We start from the raw sequence: 19,422 nt of genomic DNA, 5'->3' as shown, positions 1-19,422 counted from the left end.
ACATTTTGGTCTCTTCGACATCAGCGTTGTCTAGGCTGGGAGACATGTGCAGTTGGGACCCTGGAAGGAAATGATTCTGTGGTTGCTATGAGATCAGACTCATCTCACATCAGCTGTCTGTTCAAATCGTGATTTTCCTCAGCAACACGTCCAACTGCCTTTCCTCCGTCCAGACTCGGGGCATCGCGGCTTCTCCCCGGCTGCGTGTGGAGGTGCTGCCTCCTACTTAACAGTTGATATGAATGCTGACTGGTATTTTGTGTGTTGAATCCTCCTCCTCCTCCTCCTGACTGTTACATTCAGTGAAGCTGGCACTGGCCAAAGTCCCATCTGTCCTATTAAAGAAAATAAAGCTTAGAAACTGTGTCCAGCTAAAGTAGGTTTGTCATTGTTACTGTCTTTCTTCACATTTTGTTATGATTTATGTTTTTTGTATCTTCCAATTCCCTTCCATTTGTTTTCACTCGGGGTTTTTTGTGGTAAAATGCCACATGAATACGTTAAACTTTAATGTTTGTAAACTTGTCAAGAAGAGCAACTTGTTTGAAAGGGATTTTTTCTCTCAGCTGCACCTCCATCTCAAACTGGACGAGTTCCAGAGAAGCGAGCTCCTCCAGAAATGACCAAGAAGTTGATGAAAAACTAAAGTTTGATTTTATTTTTTAGACCTGTGTGTTCTCCGGTGAATTCATGATGATTGAATCTTTAAAACATGGATTTAATTTGTTGTCATGTGTCATAGAGGCTCAAACACAGACACTTGACATAAGTTTCCTATTGTTAGTGCGCCATAATCTTAATAATTATAATTGCTACTATACTTGGTAGGAAAGTTACATGGTTATACTGCTCATTCTGCCGTCCCAGTTTAACATGAGGATGCTGTTTGTCAACAGCTTGTGTTGTAATCATTGTATCATAGTATTCAGTCTTAGATGTTTGTTTACTTCACTAATGATGAAGTTGTTAGATGAAATTACAGCAGTTGAAAGCAGCAGCCAAAAGGTTTGTGAAAAGAAGCGGCAGACATGGGCCATTGCAGCCTGTAATGACATATCAGCTGTGAACACTGCACACTGTAATTTCTCTTCACTCACATTTGTAGCCATAAAGCTGCATGGCTGATGGCAATGTTGGTCTGTCAGCTGGTCCAGACTTATAATACAAAAACTGTTCAATGAATTGCTTTAAAATTTAATACAGAAATTCAAGAGATTTAGAAGTTGTACCACAGCACGGCCGATCAAATCAAGTTCCTTTTACCCCTTTAAAACCGCTGCGGCTCAGGGCATTGCCATTTTCATAGTGTCTAAAGGAGGAACAGATTGGCATCGCAATCCAAACTTTATGCACAAGGAAATTGACACACTTGTCCGGGAGGTTCAGGCTTGTAATCACAGAATTTATAGTAATACAAGTCGGTCATGTTCAATTGGCGTTTCCCCTGGCATTGTGAGAACCGCTGCCCAGTGTCAGAAGCAGTTCAATGACTTAAGAGGGTTAAATAAAAACCTGGCATTGATTGAATTTCAAAGTCAAAGAACACTCATCTGACATCAGGTGCTGGAACAATGTTGACAGAGCAGAAGTAAATAACACACACACACACACACACACTCAAAGATCCCAATGTCATTAATTTCTCAAGAACACTGATAAAAAAATTTTTTTAAAAAGCAATGTGCTCTAAACATCACTGATGTTGTGGCGTTACGAACGGCATTGAAAACTTTCACGCCTAATTTACTTTCCAAGCTGCCATGCGTAAACTGCCTGATTTACACCAACTTCAACAGACAAGATTCATCTTAATTCTTTATATGATTAAGTGAATCGAAAGGTTGTAAAAAATTTTTTTTTTTTTTAAATTAAATCATATTTTGATTATTTATCTAGGTGAGATGAGTTATGTAAATCATTCACCAAACCAATCTGTGGCATTTTTGATTGGGTCTGTTCACGTGAGCTCTGCCCACTGAAGCCATGAAAGTAGTCCTCCACCAGCTGAGCTGCACTTGTGCGAAAGCTGCAACGTTAACACCAAAACTGCATTTGCACGGCCTCGTCTATACACGACACATCCCCTGCCGCGCCGTGCCGGCCATCTCGCCTCACAGGAGGTTCACGTGTCTCTATGAAAATTTCAAATCGGCGCAAGCAAAGGAAAAACGCCTCTTCATCATACCCTCCCTCACGTACAACCATAAGGGACGTTTGTTTATGGTTTGGTTTAAATTATCACTTGAAATGTGCCGTGCATTGAACTTAAGACTCGCTGAAGTTACGCAACTACTATTGTCATGGCAACAGCAAACATAGTTAAAACGGAACAAAATTGTACGTCTCGTAGTTGGAAACAGGAAGTGAGCAGCGGTCTCTTCCACCTCATTCTGCTGCTGTATTGAACCATCCACCAAACCCACCTCCTCCCAACGAGGAAAAACTCATTAAAAAGATTTCATCAGAGCCGCGTCACTTCAGTTCACATTCGTGTGGCAATGAAGGATCCGAAGGGGCTTTCCATCGCCATTGTTTCCACCGTATTATTTGCCATCATCACGTATTGTGGTGTCAAGAGGTCAAGGTTATATAATGCAAGGTCAAACGTCATTTGATCAGGACAACAGATTACCGTTATTTAGACAAACACCAGAGGTCGATTAACTTTAAAACGTAACCGAGTCGTAATAAGACTTATAGGATCGTTTGAGGTGAAGTCCCGTTTGCTCTCTTGTGGATCAACAAAACAGACAGTTTCTTTACATTTCCTTTATTCCGAAATGACTAATCGCACTACAATTTTTCAAGGCAGTAAATTGTTCCTGATGTTTGATGAAGGAGGACTGTTCAGTCCGTCCTGTGTCTGTTGCACAAAGGTAAGCTAATGAAAAGCCTGAGGCTGTCTACGTCAAAGCTGAGCTGAACAGATCAATTTATCTGTGACCTGATTAACTGATACACTTATCCAGCATTAGACTACACAGCTAAGAGTATCAGCGAATATTGTATGGATACTTAAATAATCTCATAAATGTTATGAATGAATGCAAATCCCTTTGTAAAGTACTTAAAGTAGGTCTTTTATATGCATTTATATTGTTAAATTAAAGTTAATGGTGCTGTTGTCACTACATAATGCAGACCCACGCATTCCTCCTGAACATTACTCCTGAATGATGAACTAGTAATGTAGTTTTGCTTCATTACTTTTTAAACTAAATGAGGTTATCATCTGCGGAGACACTTTAGTCAGAAGATAATGAGACATCCCCTGATTAATGCTTAAAAACACTACTTTGTAAACCGATGCTCTATTTAAACACCCCCACACCAGAGCGAGGTGGAGTCTGGTCTCTTATAATGAATGAGGGGAAGAACAAGAAAAAAAACTGTCTTGTAATCTCTCACCCCTTGATGGATTTCAAGTACTGTACCAGAATCGGAGCGGCACATCTACACGTTATGATAAAACCCGAAGCCTGTGTGAACTACTTTATTGTGTTGTGGTACATTTCACACAAGCCCGGTGTGCTGATAAAATATGCAAGCGCTGTCCATTGTCTTGTTGCGAAAGATTTATTAACGGTGGCTCTTTATGTTAGACCACAGTACAATAGCTGCACCACAGATAAAAAAAAAAAACCTATGGATTTCTACTCTGCCCTTTTCCTTTATACACATCAGCATGCAGTGCATTATTAAAGCTGATTGCAGATGATAAAAGAATACTAACATCAGCGGGGAAAATCACTAATACAGCTCGGCGTTGTAAATGGCACACAGGTGACGGTTTGTCGCCGTAAGCTGCAAAAGCTTGTTGGAGACTCAAATGAGGAGAAACCAGCAGGAAACCACACAACCACACAGTCAAGAGCTTTGACCTCAATAGTGATAGGGTGGAGTGGTGTGTGTGTGTGTGTGTGTGTGTGTGGTGGGGGGGGGGGGGGAACCAAGGGGGCCAAACATCACACACTTTCTTATGTCTACTAACTTGTAATGGAAACACGTGTACCATTTTTTTTTTTCCTGAATGGGCCTCAAGCCACACAACATTTTTTTATTCAGGTCTCTTCCTTTGGCCGAGTTGCTTTATATTTAGATATTATCCTCCAGCGGACCTCCGTGATGACACCTGCAGACGCGGCCAGGAGACATGGTGATGAATGTGGCAGCAGACGCTACTCTGTTGTTTCCAGTCTGCTTCCGGCTCTCCGGTGACATAAACGCTGGAAAGATGATGGATCCATCTTTGTATTCTGTGATTTACTGAGCAGTTACTGCTGGGATGTTTTTTATTACACAGCTAAGTCTAAAATGAAAACTCTGAATGGTTCTATCATGCCTCTAAAACAGCTGTCGCTCAGGCAATATTGCAGTTTGCAGAGTAATATTTCTTCATTTATCACGCTGAGTGCTACTCTCTATGGGCAAATCAATGAAGACCTCGCTGTGTGCTGATCATCTTTTATTTATTGCTAATAATGTTCCCCAGGAAGTCTTTACATGACAGACGAAGGCCATTTTATTGACAGCATGACCCAAATAAAGCAATTACGGCACAAGAGTGAAATCGGGGGTGACGGAGAGGCAGACGGAGGTGTTAAAATAGAAACAATTTTCAGGATTGTGAAGTCGATTTGACACATTTGGAGAGTCTGGCAGATTAACAGCGATGGCACCAGATCAGAGAATGTTTCAGATGAATCAAGCATTAGATAGACAATCGCATTATGCACTTTGAGTCCGGGCTATAATCTATATGCAAATATTCAACATCTTTTTTTTTGGCGGCCTTTATGGGTCAGTGTGAATGTTAGTGAAGGACAATTCTAACATTTTCCAGAGAGGTGAGCATGCCGACCTTCAAGTCTTTAATGCTGCTCTCCTTTCCATTATAGACAATGTTGGCCAGGTTTCTGTGCTAAATCATCACTGCTGCAGCAATATCTTCTCTCTGCACTTCTTCAAGCTCACTAATAAATGTAAAATGTCAGGCCACATGAATGGGTGGCTGTCGAAGACTCAAAGCGATGTGTCTAATAAAAGTTACCCTGTTGGCATGTCAGGGAGGACACTATCTTGCCATCTCCCGGGAAATGTAAATATTTGACGAGAGCCAATTCTCCGGGGTGGGAGGTGGGAAGTAGTGGTGGTGGTGGTGGTTGGGGGGGTCACTTTCACAGCAATTGAACATTAAACATCCAGAGGTTTCTCGGGGTGGTCGGAGCCTCTCTCTCTATCTCTGTAGCTGAGTGAGTGAGTGCTCTCACTGCCATGAATTTCCTCTTTTCTACAAAGTTTAGAAAGCGTTAATGATTCATGGTTTACAAGTTAAGCTCTCCACTGACACTCTCATCCAAAATGATGATTTTTGTGCAATAAGTGCAGCCATAAAACAAGTCAAAATGTGTGACTCTCATACAAAGAGAAGGCTCACAGGGATAGAATACTCCTATTACTAATGCAAAGAGCTTTTTAACTGTCACAGTAAGTGTCAATACTGGAGTGATGAGTGCAGCATGAAAAGATGTCTGTTCATGGTACAGAAAAGCACGGTCACGCCCGTGCTTTTCTGTGACATATCCTTAAGATTCCACAGCCGATGTTTTGAAGCCGATGCTATTCGACATACGGTTTACTAATATGCACCGATCAGTTAATGGTACCAATGTATACAACCACAAATAATGCAGTAAAGTTTTAACCCCGTCATGCTCTCTGTCTTCAGGACAACGAAACAGGACAGAAGGAGCTCAAATCGCCAACCACACAATTGCCGTGTGGGAGCACACAGCCAGTTAGCATATCGAAGTTTGTAATACAGCTGGCAGTCCGCTACACAATACCGTGTCACTGTCACGTTTTGCCTCACCCGGGCGTGAAAAGTACACGCGTGCATGACAAGGGTCGAAGAAGAAGAAGAAGGTCCTGTGACCAAGTACAGCTTGAAAAAAGTCCAGTTAGGGAGGAATCCAGTGGCGGTTGGATGGAATAAAAAAAAAAGACAAACTCAGGCAATGTGTGTTTAAGTCCATTAAAAATGATTTCTTTATGCAAGTGCCTTTAATTACGCAAATTACTCATACAGTGTTAGAATTAACTATATTAGTGTTGTTAAGTATCTTATGCGACACGAGTAATCTTTCTCACGTCAACATACTTATTTTAACGCAAACCGTTGTCTTCTCCTAAACCTAAACGAGTACTTTTGGTGCCTATATCTAAACTAATGCAACGGTGTCATTTAACCAAAACCATGATCTTTTCCTAAACCTTTTGCACCTCTGTTTTGAGGTCAAATGTGACACTGACACAGTTCTGTAGTGGACTGGCAGGTGTATTACACCTTTTGGTGGGATATCCATTATACAGAGCCCCTGCTAATATATAGATTTTTTTTTTTAAAAAAAAGGATGCTTTTTGTTGTAATAATTAATTCCCCTTGCTCGTTTTCTTTTCCACCATCTGCACTTCCTTTTAATGTTTTGAATTTGTGAGTAGTTTCTCCTTTTTCTTTGTGCATGTCATCGTGGGGAGCACTGAAAAGGGACATTAGATTTGGGTTTACCATTGGCCATCCTCTTAAGTTACTGTGCCTAGTTCTCATGCATACAGTATAACTGAAGTGCCAGATAATAGTAAATGGATCTCCGGTAAAGGACCCATACTTTATGCACACTTTTCCCTGTTTTTTCTAGATTAAGCGCTAAGTGTGTCAGACACTTCAGCCCATTCTGCTGCTGAAGTGCAGAGCAGTCAAGTCAATGGCAATTTGCAGGTGCTTTTAGCACTGCCAATAATCAGTGTACAATAAAGAAGTTGAAATTGATGAAATGGAGGCAGCCTGGGATCACATGAAGAGACAAGCGAACTGTGGAAGTGTGCTGAGGAGAACTGCTGCTGTTTTAACGGCAAATGATTGTCCAAAATATTGATTTCATTTAGGTTTATTCTCCTTATTTAAAAGTAAAGACTATTCTTGGTCAAATGTTTTTTAAAGTAATTTCAGATAAAGATACACATAAAACAATGCTGAGCAGGACTGTGCCCATAATGAAAATAATTCTTATGTATTCTAGATATAGTTATAATCCTCTACAGAACCTTCTAGAGTTCCAGCGTGTCCCTCAACTCTACCATGACTGCAGTCAGTCGGGACTTGGGGACTGTTGCATTTACCGGAGGAACACTGAGAAGTACGTGTCTTTCGAAATACTGCAAACAATGGCATTGGGACAGACCCAGAAACTTGTAATCTTATCAGAGGGTGCAGCTTGCAAGTGCTGAGGTGTGACGCACAGCTAATATTTAAAAATGGATGTAGTCTCCAGGTCTGAAAAGTGAAGCCAGTGTTGACGTACTGTGAAGCACAATACCAGTGAGATCCACTAGGGGTTGTCTCCCAAAACCCTCTGGCTTAAAAACACTTCCCTTCAAAATGCCCCAACTTCTCTCATGAAATACTACGTCAATAAAAATGTGCCACCGGTCATTGTGGTAAGTTGCCAGTGTAGATGGGTGCGCATAATTTCTTTGGTTCTCTTTCAGCTCCACCTGTTGCTCCTGCCCAGCTCGTTCAAACATGATCACCTCTGGCTCCAAAAACAAAACAGATGGTGAGGGCCAAAATGACGGACTCAAGGCTTCAAAACGTCCACCGAATTGACTTCGTGAATATAAAAGTCTGGGTCTAATACACCTGCAATCACACAATCCAGCCTCTCTCAGTCCATGTAGCTTCTTGAAAAAAAAACATATTTTAAGACATGTTGGACAAAGTGAAATTAACTACGGACACATTCCTGCACAAGAAAGTCTGAATCTAGCCATTAAAGGGACCTGAAGCTTGAGACATTCTCATATTGTCTTCAACATCCGGTTGTGGTTGCTGCTCTAATCAAGAACCATCAACATAACCTTGGTTTTTTTCAAGTAAAACGCAAGACCTGACTATCAAATCAAATCCAAACTTGCTCAATGTTTCCCTTGTTAGAATGGAAATGTGTATTACATTGGATCCTCAGGCTAAGTACTGATAAGAGTGAGGGTTCACTGGAGAAGTGGAAATACAGCGTAATTTCCTGTCGCACAGCACGCAATGACATCAGGTCCCTATCTAATTATCTTTGGCACAAGCAGGCCTCAGCATGTACGAATACGCCTCATTTCTTCATCTTCCAGCTTCTGTAATCATGTCTTCTGTGTTGTCTCTTTATGTCGCTTATTTGTATCATGCTTCCCGTCTCTGTGGCCGTGGGAGACATGAATGAAATCCAACTGAAGATGAATTGTTATGTTGAGTTCATTAGTTCCTCAATTATTTTCCAATTATCACGACAGTATTGTTTTACGACACTCGAGGCAATCGTGGCGGGATATTAACATGGAGATGACTCAAATCGGAAATGTCGAGTATTCCCTTTATAAATCAAAAGCTGTGTTTGGTTGCATAAAGACGAAGAGGAAGAAAAGAAAGCATAAGGGCCATTTGTAGAGCTCCAAGAGAGTCCTCATGGAGTTTTCATACCTTGCGTCAAGATATGTTTGAAAGAAGACATGCGCACACCAACCTGTCACCCCCGGCTGGATTTGCAACCCAGTATCACGGCAAAGCGCGAAATGTGAGAATGACGAGGTTCGGGTCCAGGAGGTGTCAACGTTTTGTGTTAAGTTGTTTTGTGTTTCCAAAATCTAACCATGTTTGTATTTTGTCCTAACCCCAAACACTTTTTTTTTTTGCTAAAAGTTTAATTTTCCTGTAAATCACATGCCTCTAAACATGAAGTCGGTTCCATTTTTGTACACTTCAGGAAAACGTGTAACTTTCACACCTAGACAGTGCACAACGTGGCTATCTCACGTTTTGCTGCATTGGACCGGTGTGTCCATTTCACGTTTTGCTGTGATACCAGGTTGGTATTTGACACGGTGTCAGTCCAAATCATGCATTCTTTGAGTAAAGACAAGTCCATCATGAGGACAGCAGTATATTCCTCTTTCCCATCTGTGCTTCCAATTGTTCCGATTCCCTTCCTTCAACAGGCCCCTGCTTTCAGCCGTCACTCTTTCACTCAGAGCAGAAATGATGGAACCAACTTGGACCAATCCGAGCAGATAATGTGCTTAAATCAGCCAGTGGGTGTGAAAGCTGACCACTTAGGTTTCAGCTCCTCACTTCAAAGCCTCCAAATTTCCCCGACTCTCCTCATTAGTTCTGAAGTATACACTACAAATTCTGCTTTCAGTGGTTAATCAATCGCATAATGAAAATCCTAATGTCTTCTTGTGCCTTTGGGCAGTCTGATGCTGGTTTGTCGTAGGTGCCAGGAAACAAAATAGAAAAAAAAAAAGCGGGTAGGGATTAGGGAGGTGGGACAAAAACTTCAGTCTTTGAGAAAAATGCACTAATGCTCTTCCCTTCAGTCCGACATCAAATAATAAGGTGGTTTCACCAGAAATGTAAAATGTGGTTCTGTCACAGCCACTGTATTCAGCTTTTCCATCTCATGTATGTCGCTGGGAAATCACACATTTGTAATAGGTTTTTGCATCAGCATCTTGTTTGTTTGTTGCTATTAGCAACACCAGTAAGAGTTAGAAAAACATACCAAACAATAATACGATTTTTTTTTTTTTTTAAACGCTCTCTCTTCTGCTCTCTTTCAAAGGCTAGTGCAATATTTTTGGGAAATATTTCTTTCTTAAACTGCTTATGTAAAATGTTTATCTGGATCCTCATCCATTTTTATAATTTGAGTTTATAAAACACATTGTGGTTTCCCAGAAGCTTACATGAAGCTATGCAACCTTTGGACCTCTTAAGCCCCAGGATATTTTTTGAAAGTCACACCTGAATACAACACCCCTACCTGCAGACAATAACAACTGTAAGGCCAAATAAACTACCTTGGACTATATGGATCCACTTGAAATAATTTTGAAATTTAATGAGACCCCTGTGTATTGATCACCGGGCCAGTGTGAGATCTGAAAATGCCCAGCAACAATTAAATGTTTTACCAAGACTGTAAATCAAGGAGTAAATGACAGCCTTATAACAATGAGTACATGACACTGATGTTATTGAAGCTGTTCTAACAAAAATCCAATTGCAACGCTACCAGAAAAACATTCACCAACCTTCTATAAAATTGGCAGCAGTTTGCACTTGAACAACGGATAAAGATGTGTTGCAGTATAAGGACCTTCAGGCGGGAAGGGGTTAACTCAGTGTTTTGGTTGTTCAGCCTCCAGCTTCACTGTTTTATTCAGCTTTACCTTTCAGTGCCATTTGTAGCAGCAGCAGGCAGCTGGTTTCAGAGAATAAGAAACAATTGTTCAAACTACAGAACACTGCTGGGCTACAAAACAAAATATGAATTTGTCTGTGCACTCATGAGCACGCATGTCTGGGGCAAAATATTCCACAATGAATGGCACTGGGTTGTTGTTTTTTTTACCTAGATTTGAAGATATGTTTTGTGGTTGTATTGTTGTAGGTCACTTTATGAAGTTTATGTTTTTTTTTCAGGCATGAATGGAACAGATTCCAAATAATGTCCATTTAGATATTTGCCAAAATTTCAAAATGGTAAAAAGAAAATTCAGTGTTACGTATATTCTCATTGCATCTGACTCAGTTTTTTATTCCTAAAACAAATCTGTTAATAGATGCTGAAAATGACAAGTGGCAGGAAAATGTCATATTTTTGCTTTATGGGGAAAAAAAAAAAGAAGAATGAGTGATATGAGTTTTGAGAAAAAAAAATCTGTCTGTGTCAACCAAATGTCAGAAATTCTGGATTAGATCAAGAACAAATTACGCCATGTGGCTATCGTGAATACATAGCTGGACGATGTCAAATGTACAAATACCATACTGTAGGTGTGTGTACGCGGGCATGCAGGTGTTTTTTTTCATGCATCGTTCTCGCTCCGACTTCACTTCCCTGATATTTGCTGTGTTGATGCAACTGTACTGCTTCATCTAGCTCTACCACTGCAGCAATCTCAAAACAAAAGCTTGACTTCAACATCACACTCACTGATTGGTAGCCTTCAGAGTGGCTGAGGGAACCTTCATATGAGCAGGGTTTCCACATCAAGACTGAAGGCTGATATTGAAATATACCTTCCCCTCAAATGTGACACCGCCTCTGTAAATTCATGATGGAGAAAGTTATTCATGCATTTCTCCATTTCATCTCCTCTAGGTTGGACTATTGTAATTCTTCGTATGCCAGAATTGGCCAAAAACTTTGACCTTGCCTTCAATTGGTGCAGAACGCTGCCGCGAGACTTTTAACTGGAACATTTCACCAATCCTGAAATGTCTTCATTGACTGCCTGTCCAGCACAGAATAGATTTTAAAATCGTAATGTCTGTTTTTAAGTGTCTAAATGGAGGCGTCCCTGCCTATCTGTCCCGCCTCACTCACTAAGGTTTCTCGACCAACCGTTATTAGCCGCGCCAAGAACGAAAATGACAATCCGGGCCGACGGTGCCTTCTCTGTTGCAGCCCCATAAGATCTGGAACAACCTTCCCCTCGTATTAGGTTGTCATCCACTTTACCAGTGTTCAAAAGCTGTTTAAAAACCTATTTATTTTCACTGGCCTATCCGCTTTGATCTCTACTTGGTACTTTTGTGTGATTAGTGATAGCTTGTCCTGATTTTGATGTTGCTTATTTTGATTAATCCAGTCTGTCCGACTGCATGACTGTTTGTCTATTTGCAACACTTTGGGCAACCTTTGTTGTGTTTTAAATGTGATATACAAATTTAAAAAAAAATAATAATAATAATAATAAAAGATGAGCTGTGAGCAATAGGCAGGTGGAGTCAATAGGAACACAATGAGCATTAAAAAAAAAATAATCATATATACTTGGGAAACATCTTACAGTTGTACCACAGATATATTGTTTTCTTTCAATAAGGCTTTGAGAGGGTTAAACAATCATATATCACAGACACTCAGGTGGACAAGAAAAACATGTCTTTCCTCACTGTAATTTGTGCCATGCGGGGGAGTCAATTACATTTTCTGAGAGCACAGTTTGTAAACTGGGTAAAGTATCTGCTTCTGCTGCTATTTCATTTGTTAACTAGGCTCAGTGTGACTTAAGGTGCACAATAAAGAACAAGGCGGTGCAACAACTCTTCTCGTTATGAGCGTTACTATTGTTTGCCTTTTTATGTGCGGCAGCGGGGGGATTCCCTACTGTTCTACAGTTGCCTCATTTGTTAGCATTAACGATTGTCATTTAAAATGTAAATTAGGATCACAGCTGAGGTTATGCTGCTGGAGCGAATGAATTAAAGATGAGTTTGTGTGTTAACGACGAGTCCTGGAGCTTCCACAGAATGCCGTGCAAGCAGCTGTGATATTCTATTACAACAACAAGGATTTCTTTTGAAACCCATTTTACTGAGAGAATTTCCCCCTTTTTTTTTTAACCCACTTCATGAAATTTTCATGAATTACAAATAAATAAAAAAAAAAAAATGTTAAAAACCTGAGCTCCTGCCAACGAAGGAAACATTTTGGCCGAAGATCAAAAGGTGCCATCTGCCCCGAGAGCCTCGTGTCAGCAGTTTGGCCATATCACACCATCTACTGCATCTCTCTGATCAAGATATGGCTGCAGCTCAAACGCGCTTCCAGTGTGATGGCCGGGGACAGAAACAGGGGGCGGAGAGAGATGAAATCTCAGCTTAGCGAGCACTTTAATGTGAGCCGCCGATTACAGCAGTCCCATCCTTTGTGGCCGGATCCTTTATGTCCCTTTGGGGATACACGCTGCAGAAACCAGCAGCTGAAGAAAAATATGCCTCTGTTGTGGAACAATAATACATTGGAGTCCAAAAGTCTGAGACCATAATTCAAATCCATCATACTTTTATGTAAACTTGGAAATGATCAGAAAGCCGGTATTTCAGATTCTGCACAATTTTTCCATTCACAATTTTCAGATTTCCCGAGTTGCGTCCTTCCATTGAAGCAGCATTCAGATGACACTGGATGAATTTGATTGACTCATCAAAGGCTTGTTCAAGTGCAGCCATTGTTCACCTGTTAGAAATATGTCTGTGTTTCAAGTTTCCAACATGACATTACCCACCAAGCACTGTGATAATGGGAAACTAAGTGAAGGTGTCAGAAGTCCCATTTCTTTTTTTAATCCACATCAAATTATGGCTACACTGGAGGTTTCTAACAGGGCAGTGCTGAGACACGGAGTGGGCTGAAACACTCCAGTACTGTATGCAGGCAGGGTTGAGCTCTGCTCTTCATGAAACACAGAGATCAGAGAGACTCACACCACTGAAATGAAACAGGTGCTCATAAATTAGGTAAATGACAAATACAATATTTTTGGCTGGACCGCAGCAGCGGAGGCAGAGTTATACAGTGAGTGTCTGTCACAGAATGCGTGACAGATCAAAGTTACACCGCTCGTCAGATGAAAGCGCTACTTTTCAAATTAAAAGCCCTCCAGTCTCACAGGATACAGCCATATACTACTTTTTTTTTTTTTATCTAGACGGGTTTCTTTCAGGAGAGGCGGGGCGTCCCAATCGAAAGGGAAACACTGGAGTTTTCCAGTAAAATCTTATATTACAACACTTTATTTGATGCTTTTTAAATCGGTTTGGCCAAAGCTTTGAAGAACTACTCAAAAGACCAAAGACGACCAGATTTGCTGACGGTCATGGACTTTCCTCCACAGTCACCTGACCTCAACCCTACTGCACATTTATGGAGCAAATGAGGACTGATGCCGTGTTCCGAATGGTGTCGTTAGATAATAGCATTCACCACTGAGTACTGAGTAAAAATTGAGTCTGAAAGATGTTCACTGATTTCAGCACAAGTTGTTGAGTTGAGCATTTGTAACGAAACATTTTCTATTAAATTGGAAACGGGTGCAATAGAAGCACCTTCACTAGTGGACTCAGACTTTTGGACCCTGCACCGTATCAAATATCAATTTAACTGTTACACTGTGGAACGTTTCCTGCCATCTCATCACGCCCCCCCCCCCCGCTGACAGACGTGAATGAGACAGCACCGAAAAGGAAACCACGTTACGGGCAGACTTCATATTTACCACCAGCAGTGGCAGCACCGCCCCAGGAAGCATCTGTCCTGAGAGCCAAACAGTGCCAGTCGTCTGGAAAAAAAAAACACAGCGGCACGGCGCATGTTATTACATTTTAGTTTGGAGCCAACACACAAACACTGACAGAGACGGTGCAAGTTTTTCGCCCGCAGCTAGCAGCAGACTCGACCGAACATAAATAACACTTCTGAATCAGTGAGTTACTGCTGTGTGTTCTCCAGCTTTCACCACGCCAACCGAGGCAATTACGGCACAATCGTGTGTGTGTGTGTGTGTGTGTGTGTGTGTGTGTGTGTGTGTGTGTGTGTTGAGGGGTAGTTTTGCGCTGAACTCCCCGGGGGGGGGGGGGGGGGAACCTTAAATCGTTGTGGTTAATCCTGTCAGACGCATTCAGGATAAGCACATTATATTTCATTTCAACATGTGAAAAGAGATGCCACACTGCCTTCACATCTCCATATCTGCTTCAGCTCATGTTCAAATCAATTCAATTCAACTTTATTAATCCCCATGGAAGGGAATTGATTTAAAAGGCAAGGAGAGTGCCTCAGACAAAATGATAAGGGAAATACAAACCGAGTCGTGGCGGGAGAGAAGGAGGGAGAGGGGCGGCGAGTGTTTTACTAAACTAACCTGATTGTGGGCTCTGACTTCGAGCACCTCAAAAAGCCTCCTAGCTGCCTTAAACAAAAGTCTTTCAGTTATGTTGTAGAGTATAGATTATACACAAGTGTGCAAATGTGTTTGTATTAAATTAATCCGATATGGTGAATTCAGGGTAAATAGGTGAAAATAACAGGCCAAAAAAAAAAAAAAAAAAACGCTGTTCAACAAGAGATTTTTATTTCCTACAAATCGTCCTCTCCTGCAAGAGACAATCATCTGTTCCTGCCTTGCAATCATAGCTCTTTGGAAATGATTGGCTAAGTCTGTAGAAAAGACATTTTTGTTCCTCTCTGCACCACTTTTCATTGCACGTTTTTTGAGTAATCCAGAAAACAGAGAGAAGTCTGAGAGTGCTATCGCAGCAGGGAAGTGGACACCTCCTCATGGAATTTATCTTTTATCACTGAGCAAGAGTCCAACGGCAATGACACAATTATGGAATCAATTTGCTTTGAGCTTTATCTGATATTTGCAATCCAGTCAGAATTTGTTGCCGTTTTGTGACCCTCATCTGAACCGTCTCAAAGGTTAAACCTCTTAGTTACAGACAGACTGTTTTGATTATCTTCTTCCTCTTAGAGACTGATATAACAAGAGAAATCTATAAAAGATAACAGCCCATACAAGTACGCTGTACATAAAATCATTCAGAGCTAAAGGGTCAATTCACTCAAACGACAAAATTAAAAAAAAATTAAAACGTTCCTATTTAGTGATAGCTGTTTTTTTTCATTGCCGCACAAACTAAATTAAATTCACTGTCATTGTACTGGGGAGATGGAGGAAATGTTAGATCAATATCTCAAATCCTTGCACATTAAAGCAGAGGTCAAGGAGCTAAAATCTCAAGATTTGAAAAGAAACAAGCATTATTAGCACCATTTTTGTGCTGTTCAATGTTTTTCCTCTTAACGAAAGATACAATTTTCTGCGTCAAGCATCACAAAGACATCAGAAGGTCTTTTCAAATCCCAGCAAGGAGACAGTGGAGACTAATTACCCGTGTTATGCAAGAGAAAGCTCAGACAGGAGACATTAGCGGTGTTCGCTGAACAGACTGTTCTCTTTCTGAGGAGCCTTACGTAATCCCAACACAACCAGCGCTCCCCCTTTGCCAAAAACTTAAAGAACCTTTAAAGAAGTAAAGCTTACTGCTGTAACAGAAGCGCAAACAAGGCGTGCCAAAGGAAGGGACAGAAAAATAATTCTAACAAACCGAACGTAACCAGATTTGCAGATGTGCTTGGAGGGACATGAAAGCTAAAAAAAAATAAAGTGCTCTCTGGTGGACACATAATGCAACAGCGACACTCTTGTAAGCATTCCTCTACTGTAATTTCTCGTTAGTCATCATCCACTGACATGATATTTGTCAGGTTCTGTCGGTAATCTTTTTTTTTTTGGTTCTGTCCCGCTCATTCCCAATCCGTTCCTCTTTTCAGTCAGGTGAGCGTTCGCACTACCGTGAAAGCTTATTCAAGAGATCCGAACGGCCACGTATGGTTTCATCCACCGCTGACTGATGTTGCCCTCTAAACAACTGCCCACATGTGATCTCAAGCTTTTAAGCCCCGCCACAATTAATATGCATGAGCGTGTCGCTGTGCCATATTTAGATATCTAACTGGCACCTCACCCACCTGCACCCTCCTTTGAATATAATACCATATAACGATGGCCAGAGCATGACGTGCATATATAGATATAGCGTCGGGGGAATCGATCAGAAAAAGTGCAATGAAGAAGAAGAAAAGTAGAAGACAGGAAGCGTACGTCCAGTTTACATTTTGGGATTTCTTACTCTCTTCGATCAGGACTGCAAACAGATTAGGTCAAATAAACTAATAATGACCGAGTAATCGTATGCGTTTTCTAACCCAACCCACCACCACAGTTTGTAACTGTACACTGTAATGTACTTGTTGTTGTGACCACCCTCCAACACAGTTTTAACATCCAAATTAGCCGCTTTTCTATATAGGTCACGGAGCTCCTCGGAGCTTTGCTCAACCAGGCGCTACCAGCATCGTGACATTTTTCTCAGGCACAAGGGAGCTCAGCTGAAAAAAAAAAAAAAAAAGGGGGGGGGGGGGTTCATCTCAACCACAGAGTCAGACTACAAGGCAACATTCGAGTTTTCATTGAGGACCACGAAGAGATCAATGAGTCATCACAGTTTATTACCATTTCGCATAACTCATGAGCCAGGAGCTTTATTAGGCTCTCGTAAACTTTCCCATCAGGCGGTATAGGTGTTGCACAAATAGTTCCTCGTGAGTAAGTGTCCGTTATAGGCCTTACCTTTAAATTCACTCTTTAAACTGCAGTCACATTTACTGTAGTTAGAGAGGAAACTGTTTGTTTCATATTCACGGCAGTCTGCATACTTAAGTTTTGACATTCTTAAGTGTGCCATTAAAGCGGACTCGCACAGTATCTTTTCAAATAGACTAACTAAACAATTATCTTTGTTACTACTTAACTGAACTACTTTAACAGGCTGTCAAATAACACATACAACATCGTAGTGTATCGTGCAAAAAAGGATTGTGATAATTACTTTATACAAGTTAGAAGTTGTGGGCCAAGAATAGTCACACATGCACTTGTGAAACCAGATAAATGCTTGTACTTATACAAGTACCTTTGTGGGGATCAATTCTAGTTTTATGCCATTGGAGTGAGGACATTTTGCAGAGTCCTCCAAAGCTGGATTTAAAGGCAGGTCCGAGTGGTGGGTCTGACTGGAAATCTGACGATATTTCCTCCCCATCGATAGCCGTGACCTGACTGCACCACAGGCCTGTCGATCAAACAGAAACGGCACCCAAAAACACAGCCTTTTTAAGGTTATTTTCGAATTAATGACGGGATTATTTTCAGATGGACCGCCAGAAAACTAATAAGAGGGAGCAACATCAGCTAGAAAAAAATAAAATAATAACTTTCGAATTTTATGAGACAAATTGAATGGGGCTTTTTGGAGCCAACCTTGGCACTTAGTGGTATTGCAGCTGAAGGCAATTCTGCGTCAGCCTCATTTTTTAGACCCGCAAGCCTCGTCCACTTTTATATACAGTCAATGATTGTGACTCACTGTATTTATGTCTTTGTCTATACAGCCTGGTCATAATTCAAATGGTCCAACATGCTGCAACAAGACTATTCAATCCAAAAGAATCCACGATACCAAATTAGCATCTTTGCACTGTTACCTTCAGAATATATCACAATAACAATCGTTACTTTCAAACCACGCTCTGCGTTGTCCCCTGATTATCTACAACATGCTAATCACTTATGGACCTGAACGCAGCCCGAGATCCTCCCGCAGGGGTTTTGATTTACACTAACTATTCTCAACAACACTGTTTCTGAGAGTAGCAGGCAGACACTTGAGCGAAAGTGCTTTCCTGAGAAGCGAGTGAACGTAGTGGAGCTTTTAGAGGCTATAGAATGACAAATAACGAAACATCCAAACCAAGAGTCAAGAGTGGACTTTGATTCATAAGTTGGCCAGAAAGAAAGATGATGAATTATAAAATGATGTGTCCATCACAGATCAGTAGATAGTCTGTCTGAGCCTTTGACTTGTTTCCATCACGTCAGATCATCCGTTTCCTTTGTTTTTCAGCCTCGACTGCAGAGTCTCCACATCTCAGCAATTACTTTGGTGAGTAAAATGTCACACAGCTGATAAAAAAATTATAGACAAGACCTCTTTCTTTAGCAGCATATCCTGCCTCAGAAGCTGAAATACATCCGACCATACGATGTAACACGTCGATGTAGTGTTTCCTGATTTGTTCGCTGGCTTGACTAAATGACAGCTCATTGAACTGGCTGATTATTGAAGTGACACGCAGCCTGTGTCAGAGGCCTCTGTACGATGGACCAGTGGCTGTGTGGTATTTAGCTTCAGTCCTGTGGAGATTTCTGACCTATGCGCTCCCTGTGGATAGCTGTTGTCTCTCCTTTTATGTGACTTCATCAATCCTTGCTGTCAAGTCCCGGGCTGTGGCCACTTTCACTGTGAAGAGAAGGTCTTCGTCTGGCCGCCCGGACCTGCGGGATTGTTTTGTTGATCTTCATCATATCTCCATCTATTGCCTCACTCGGATACTTCTAAATATGCTCGGCACAAGATTGTCCTGTGGCATCATGTCTGGGATTAAATGGGCTAACTTGACCCTCTGCAGCGCATTGTGACTCGCATGTGCCTCTCTTAAGAGTGGAGCCCATTTAGACTCTCTGTGTCCGTTCTGGAGAAACTAAATTGCTACCTCATGTTATTTGCAGCGTGAAGAAGACTGTCATAGATATCAAGCACCCTGACACAGGGTTTTTCATTTCAATTATTCGTATTATTATTATCATCGTGGGACTCCACTTAAGTAGGTTTCCATGATTCGCAGTTTAAAAATACTTTATTTGACAATGGCCCTTCTGTTCATCCTCTACCTGAAACAGGCAGTTTAGCTCCTGTATCTTTAAGGCTCCCCCTCTCAAAAAGCCCATTTTCTTCTGATTGGTCAACTTCCAGGAAGCCGGCTGAGCGGCAGCAGCCAACGCTCGTGAGCGTTGCCTCAACCTCTTTTGCCAAGCAGCAAGTGGCTTTGTGAACTGCCG

Source organism: Embiotoca jacksoni, unplaced genomic scaffold, assembly GCF_022577435.1.
Source record: "Embiotoca jacksoni isolate LCO1_2020_lvr unplaced genomic scaffold, fEmbJac1.0.p SCAF_27, whole genome shotgun sequence".
Taxonomy (NCBI): Eukaryota; Metazoa; Chordata; class Actinopteri; family Embiotocidae; genus Embiotoca; species Embiotoca jacksoni.
This window is presented reverse-complemented; position numbering follows the sequence as displayed.